Below are 8,223 nucleotides of genomic sequence, written 5' to 3'. Positions count from 1 at the left end.
TATCACCACTGATGAAGGTTTCCCCATTAAGAAGAGAGCTGGAATTTTCAGGACTCCATTTTTACTGGCAAGAAGTGGTTCAACCCTCTACCATTTAGCAAAAATGACTAGAACGTCTTCTCACTAAATATATCCAGAGACAATTTTTACAATTATAGTGATTTTAGCTACTTGGGGAGGTCCCTGGACTTTCCTGGTGAAATTTTAGGGACTCACTAATTTCCCCTTCATACTATTACCTAGTTAGGAATTCCAAAATTAGAAATTCTTTTAAAAACTTCCTTCTATCTTTATTTTTTCCTAGTTAACAAACATTTGTTATTCCCCGCCTTCTCCCTTCTTCCAAACAACAAAAGAAAAAAAGAAAAACCTCCTAAGAAATATGAATCATCAAATGAAGCCAATATCCACATTGGCCAAGTCCAAAAATGCATGTCGTCTTCTGCGTTTTTAGTCCATCGCTTCTCTGGCAGGAGATGGGTAGCATGCTTCATCTTCGGTCCTCTTAAATCATGGTTTGTAATTGCATTGGTCAGAGTTCTAAAGTCCTTCAGAGTTGTTCTTTTTAATGATGTCATTGTATGGATTGTCCTCTTAGCTCTGCTTACACAGGGAGTCTGCCTTCATTCATAAAAATCTTCCCCGTTTCCTATAGAATGTCCATTGTGTCATTTCTTATAGTTCAATAATATTCCATTTCATTCATATATCATCATTTGTTTACCATTTTAGCCATTCCCCAATAGATGGACAGTCCCTTAGTTTCCAGTTTTTTGTTACTATAAAAAGAACTGCTAGAAATATTTTTGTATGTGTGGGGTCTTTTTCCTTTCTTTGGATATTCATTCTCAATTCAGCCTTAATTCCTTGGTAAAAATGCAAAATAACCCCTGAGAGAGGTCATATATTTATCTTAATCAATCATGTTCATCTTTATGTGAATGAATTTGTAATATTCTTTCCTGAGGGCAAGTTGTGATAAGGATAGGGAGCAGGAAAGACCATGAGTGTGCTAGACGCCTAAGAGGGAGCAGAATGAAGAAGGGGGAACTTCAAAGGGTCCATTTACTTTCCACAGTTACCAGCCACAGTTCCATTCACCTTCTAGTCATCCATTTGGTAATCAATATAGAATCCCTTTGTTTTAAGGGCAAAAAATGTTACAACACAAGGAAACCCTATCAAAGAAAATAGACATGCTTCACAATCAACCTTTATTCAATCAACACGAAAAACCTTCATTAAAAATGTTCATTAATGGGGGCAGCTATGTGGCGCAGTGGATAGAGCACCTGGCCTGGAGTCAGGAGGACCTGAATTCAAATCTGGCCTCAGACACATAATATTTCCTAGCTGTGTGACTCTGGGTAAGTCACTTAACCCCAATTGCCTCACCAAAAAAAAATGTTCTATCAATAACCACAATGGCATATTTCTTTAAGTTTTGTTAATGTCTTTTTTTCATATCACTGTCTTCCTCCAACAGCTGTCACAATGAGTCTTCCTTTGTAACAAAGAAAAAGTTAAGCACAAGTGACCAACAAATAGGACTTCTTCTGGTAGCTTATGCAGTCTATTATACTCATAATCCTGCACCAAGAGGAGAGAGGCATAGTTGATCTTTTATTCTCTGGGAACAAGATCAGTCATTGCAATTCAACTGTCTGATTGTCTTTTCCACATTGTCTCCTTTCACGTTATTGTAGGCATTGTTCTCTTGGCTAGCTTTACTTTACTTTGCATCAGTTCGTACAAATCTTCCCATATTTCTCTGAATTCTTCATACCACAACAGATTTTTCTGAGTATTATAGTGTATAGCATTAAAGCTAGTATTATTTCCTCTTACTTCATTGCATTTGGGCCCACTTCATTAAGCAGTAAATTAAAACTACATTTTCTTTTTTTTTTTCAGTTAGATGGTAACAAAATACAATTTCAAAACTCTGTGAACATAGAATAAAATGGAATCTCCTTGAGGGTAAAGACTATTTCTTTTTTGTCTTTGTATCTCCAGTGCTGGGTATAGTGATAGCTCATAATAAGTACTTCATAAATATTTTTGATTGATTGCTGATGCTTCTAAATAACTTTTAAAATTGTAACGTGCCATGCAAATATGTGGCATTATTATTGAACCTCCTACCTTCCACAGTGTCCTAAAGCTGGTGTTGCTCTTGTGATTTCTTTCCTCTTTCATGGTCATCCTTAATGCTAATCTTAACCAACTTCCACCTACATCAGACTGTTATATGTATGGCAGGGGACCCAGCCTCTGATTTTTTGCCTTGGATCCACACCTTTATAGTGATGGTCTTGTGCACAGAGGAGAAAATTCCTGATGGAGATAGAGCATAAACTTTAGGATGACCATATGAGTAGAAGAAAGAAGGCAAGTCCCCTGGGCCAGGGACTAGAAAAGTCTTGCTGGAGTGGAGTAAGTATATAGAGAAGTAGTGGAAGGTATGGTTATAATATGACTATGTTATCCTAATACGTTATCATGAATAATAAACAACAGTTTTTTAAGAAAAGCTATCTATAAATCACACATGTCTACACATTTTAATTTTTAATTATTTTAATTATTTAATAAAATTTTATTTTAAATTTTATTTTTAATTTAATAAATTTTATTTTAATAATAAAATTTAAAATATTATATTTAAATTTTTATTTTTATTTAAATATTTAATAATAAAATCCTTGTCCTCTGGAAGCTTATAACCTAAAACAGGAATTAGTTAATAGAAATAAATGTAAAAAGGATGAGGCAGGGAGAAATACAATTATGTAGTCATCAAACAATATAAAATAAGCCAAGTAATTACAACCGGTATCACTCCTGTCCTAGGTTCAGAGCAAGCTAAGTATCTGACATCTCTTACTGAGTGGACTAGAGAAACTGCAAGCTTGGGTAGTTAATTTCCAGAGCAAAATCCAGGGCATATGGAGTGTATCAGCAGGTTGTTCTTGGAAGTGGTGCTCCTAAGAAATTGCCTTGGAAGCTTCTGATGAGACAGGAAGTCAGGCAGGAGAGGATACTGCTTTGCAACACATGAAATACTCAATACATTCCTGAGGAATATCTGTGCTGAACATCAGGGGATGCAGAGGAAAGTACTAGGAAGATCAGGGTGGAGAAAAGGTCACAGAGATACTGGTAATGATGGAAAGGAAAGATCCCAAATAGGTTAGAAGTAGTATGTCCAAAGATTGTTCCATATTCCAGTTTTGAAGAATGGGGTAGATGTGGCATGCAAAGGTCTTTGCAAAGTATTTCTGGACCATTGGCACTTTTTGAAGGCAACGGAAAACCTAGGCATGGTAGAATGCCTGATGGAAGAAGTAAGAGCCCAATTCCCATTTGACACATTGGGAAACATGTAAAAAGGGCTAAAAGTCTTGATGCTCATTACAGGTGATGGAAGAGTCCAAGGGTAGAACTGAAGTCTCCTGTCCACTGAGCTGACACAACAACTTTGATTCAACCACAGTGCTTCCCATGATTAAAAATATACCATAAATTAATGGGAAATCATGAAGGACAGGGTGGATTCTGAGGTTGGAGTGTGGTATTTCCTCAGGGAAAGGGAAACAGTAGATTGATAATACTTTATTTAGTACTTCAAAGATCTATAATTTCATTGGTAGGGGTACTCCTTGAGCTGAGAAAGACTGTAATCTCTCTGTGCTTTAGTGTACTGATTTTCAGATGTTGTTTTTAAAAAATGAAATTGAGACCTGTGATCTCATCAACATAGGGAGCTTTTGATATGGAAACTCCAAGACTTGAACCCAGGGACTCTTACCTCTGAGACTGACCTTCTATTACATTTCTTTGAGAGTTTCTATGGCTGAAAAATTCATTATCCTGAAGCAAAGCTAATGATGAGCCTTTAAGAACTTTATTTGGCTGGTCCTCAGCTAAGAGTCAGACAGGCCATCACTGTGCCCATAATCAAACCCCCTTTATGCTTAGTGTAACTTGGCAGAATTTGCTCTCTACTGTTACAGCCTTTGTGAACCCAAGGTCACCTTATTAGATAAGGCAGGACTTTGGTGGAAGATGATGCTTTAAGATAATAAAAAGCAGCTACCCTATTACAAATAAACCTATAGGCCTCAATTTACTCCTCAGTAATGTAATTGGCAGCTAGGTGGCACAGTGGATAGAGTGCCTGGCCTGGAGTCAGGAAGACTCATCTTCCTGAAGTCAAATCTGGCCTCAGACACTTACAAGGCAAAGTGACCCTGGACAAGTTACTTAACCTGGTTTGCCTTGCTTTCCTCATCTGTAAAATGAGCTGGAGAAGAAAATGGCAAACCACTCCAGTATCTTTGCCAAGAAAACCCTGAAATGGGGTCATGAAGGGTTGGACACGACTGAAACAACTGAACAATGACAATGTAAGGGAGTCCAGATGGATGACTTCTAAGATTCTCAGCAGCTCCCACATTTGTTATATCTGATAGTGTCTAGGCTTTTCATGAATAACAACCCAGGAGCATAGCAGCTAGGACAGGCATTTAACCTGACAACCAGAGCTTTACTGTTTCATCACCTAAGTTCAACTCATGGGCTAAATGTCTTTCTGAAGAATTAAAAACTGCCCATCCTAGTACCCCAAGTCAAAGAGCACTGTATCTAGAGCCAGAAGTTCTGGGTTCAAATGCCACCTCTGAGGCTTATTACTTGCAGGACCCTAGGAAAATCATTAACCTTTCTGAGTCTCAGACCCCTCATCTGTAAAATGAGGGGGTTAGACTAGATGATCTGTGAAATCCCTCACCACTCAATCTATGATCATATAATCCTTATTTCAGTACAGGTCAGATTCCATTACAACAACTATGCTTTTTTTAAAACTATATACAAAAAAATCCACATCCCCAGATGATGACCTAACCATTCAAAACCATTTCAATGTCCATCTGTAGTGCCTGTCAAGAGATATATACTGATGGAGTAAGTTAATGGGCTGCCCACCCAACCACATGTCATTGTCTGGAAATAGGCCCAGAATTGAAGAGATTGGTTGCTTTTGGGGAAAGTGTAGAACACTTTTCACCATCCCAAGCTGCTCTTTGACATGTGAAGTTATCTTCCCAACATCAGTATTCTCTCCATGATGTTAAATATCAGCAAATTCTGGAATATCACAACCTCTAAAAGGATGAAAACTGACCCAAAGGACAGAGAGATGCATTGTGAGTGAAAGCTGGCTGCAGCAGCATATGAAGAAGCCTAAAAGATACCATCCAGGAAACGTATCATCGGGAAAGTAGGTGGACCAGTTATCCAGTAAGAGGGATAACAGATGGGCATCTCGAGTTCAACACTGGTTTACATGGGATGTTAAAAAAAAAAAAAAAAACCTTAGACGAATCTATTCAGAATGTTGGAAAGATAGTCTATGGAGCATCCATGGGAAGACGTGGATGAGAATTACAAAGCAGGAAGGTAGAGATATGGTGGGGTTTGTATCATCAGAGGGCGTACCCAAATTTGTGATGTCTCAAATCCACTTAAATATTCATGACAGAATTCTGGTGCAATCAATGAATATGGACAGACTCTTAGAATTTATGAAAATGGGATCTAACTTAATGCACAAGAACCCTAGAGGTGTCATGCAATTTAACCTAGAAAAAGGATAACTCTATATATCTGACAATCCAGAATCAGGGACTGATTTAGTCATCTTAATCAAATTCAGAGCAGCTAACTGGGTACCCTAATTTGAGGAATTTTGCATCACAATAATAATAACAACCAACACTGAAACAGAAACTTTGGTGTATGGAGGTAGGGGCAGAGGGCAGAAAACCAAATCTGTGATTTCATCAGGGAATTCCTGCTGAGGACCTTCCTCTACCAGGGTAGGCCGACACCTTCTCTGAAACTTCCAGTCTTTAGAGAGTTCCATTATGGAGCCCAGACTCAAACCCAGGTCTTCTGATTCTAAATCCAGGGTTCATTCTACCACACTTTCCTGGCCTGTGTTGGTGCTTGGAAAAATCCATATCAGTACAATATAGCAGGATAACACTACTGATTTATTTTTCCCATACTTCCTGAGGTCTCCCTTCAATCCAAAGGGTGGGCCCTCCAGAGAAGCTGCCTAGGTTCAAGGTTCTTAGTATGTCTACAGCCACTAAAATAGCTCATGAGCCACTAAAAATGGGTTTTCCAGAGGACCCAGTGAGTTCAGAGCAAAGGCTAGATTACATTGGATTATTGGTCATGTAAATTAAATTATTCCTCCATTAGCCACCAAAGAGCTCAGGGACTCCAGATTCCCTTGCTTTCTTTGTTTCTTTGTTCATTCATTTGTTCCTTCCTTCTTTCTAAATTTCCTAATTTCAAGGGCCTTCCCATTTCCCATGTAGATGAGTACGTAGAGAGACAAAACGCCCAGGTGGCTGGGTCCTTGTCTCTCCTACTTAGCCACATTTCTAGACCTTCGTATGTGGTGACGGCCAGCATAATTTGCAACGGCATTGTGTTCACCCTTACATTTATGTACTCACCTTCCTTGGTCATCACTGCCACCTCCCATGGTCTGAACTCCTCCATGAGAATGTTTTGGGGGTGAATGAAGGTCTCTTCTTGGATTCTTCCAAATCACTGAAAATGAAAGAAATGCAAAATAAATAATGCTGATGTTTCACCTAATTCTATGCATGTTTACAAAGAAGAAAATGATGAGAAGAACAGTGGTGGAAGGACTGTGGGAAAACAGGCACTCTACTTGAATAATGTCAGAATTGTAGTTTATGCAAACCATTTTATGTTGCAATGTGAATTACTCTAAAAAAAAAGACCCTTTTGACCCAGCAATCCCACTACTGAACATCATATACCTTAAGGAATTCAAGCATAGAAACAAAGGTAGAAGCATCCTTTGTGATGGCAAAGTGCTGGAAAGAACATGTGTCCCTATTTATTAGAGAATATTTTTTGTTGTTTTGTTTTTAAGCTATGGCACATGAAAAGGCAGCTAGGTGGCACAGTGGATAAAGCACTGGCCCTGTCATCAAGAAGACTTGAATTCAAATCTGACCTCAGTTACTTAACCCTGTTTACCTCAGTTTCCTCATCTGTAAAATGAGCTGGAGAAGGAAATGGCAAACCCACTCTGGTATCTTTGCAAAGGAAACCCCAAATGGAGCACAACTGGAAATGACTGAACAACCAATGGTAGATGAACGTAATAAAATATTATGATGAAGTTAAGAAATGACAAATGTGATGGATTTAAGAAAATGTGGGAAGATGTGTATTAACTAAAGCAGAAAAAAATAAGCAGAACCAAGAGAATAATATACACAGTCACTACCACAATGTTAGTGAAAACATCACTAAAAGAAGCACTAAGTAATGGAAAAATCAGTAAAAACCCTGAAGAAGAGATAATGAAAGCATACCTCTTCTTTCCCAGTGGAGGGATATGGGGCTTTCACTATAGAATATTGTAGATGAGGTTTTTCTTTTGGTTGTTTTTACTTAATTATTTTTTCTTTTTACAAGAGAGGGTCCAGATGGGAAAGAGCTATAACGTAAAGACATAAGGCATCGATGAGATAGTTTTTAAACACCTTGATGATGTGAGATTTGGCATTGGCAGGACCTGTAGTGACTGAATGGCCGGGTCAGGGCCACAGCTGTCGGCAAGCCCAAATCTCTGGAGTGACAGAGGCCCAGAGAGGTCATTAGACCAGCTCCACTGGAAGAGGTTAGGGGGGAAAACAACTCTTTGGGGAGACAGACAAAACCTTTGAAAGATGAGGGCTTCTGCATAGCAATGCTTTTAACAGAAACAGCAGGAGATCCTGCAAACTACTGTCTCTTAATCGGTGTGTGAAAAGGGGAGGGGGAGATCCAGTCCTCAAATTAAAGTCAATAATACACTGAGAACTTAGTTTGTGGTTTTATAGTCACACTAATCTTTTTTCCCCCCTAAAACCATCGACTTAACATGAGCATCAGCAGAGCCAATACACAGTTGCACGTCCAGGCAACAAACTTGTAAACCCAGAATCTGGATTGTTTCCATAACAGCTTTGTAACATCTCCCAACGAAAGGGCGTCATGATGGACTACAACGGAGCCAACTGGCCATTGCAATGTTTTGTGTCAAAGATCTGCTTATTCAAGCCTTCAGACGGCTTGCCCCATAAATCAGAGCAGTTACAATGTTTTGTTTTCATTAACATCTCC

This window comes from Vombatus ursinus, unplaced genomic scaffold (genome assembly GCF_900497805.2).
Source record: "Vombatus ursinus unplaced genomic scaffold, bare-nosed wombat genome assembly UNPS02014861.1, whole genome shotgun sequence".
Lineage (NCBI taxonomy): Eukaryota > Metazoa > Chordata > Mammalia > Diprotodontia > Vombatidae > Vombatus > Vombatus ursinus.
The sequence above is the reverse complement of the archived record's forward strand: the minus strand, read 5'-3'. Positions refer to the sequence as shown.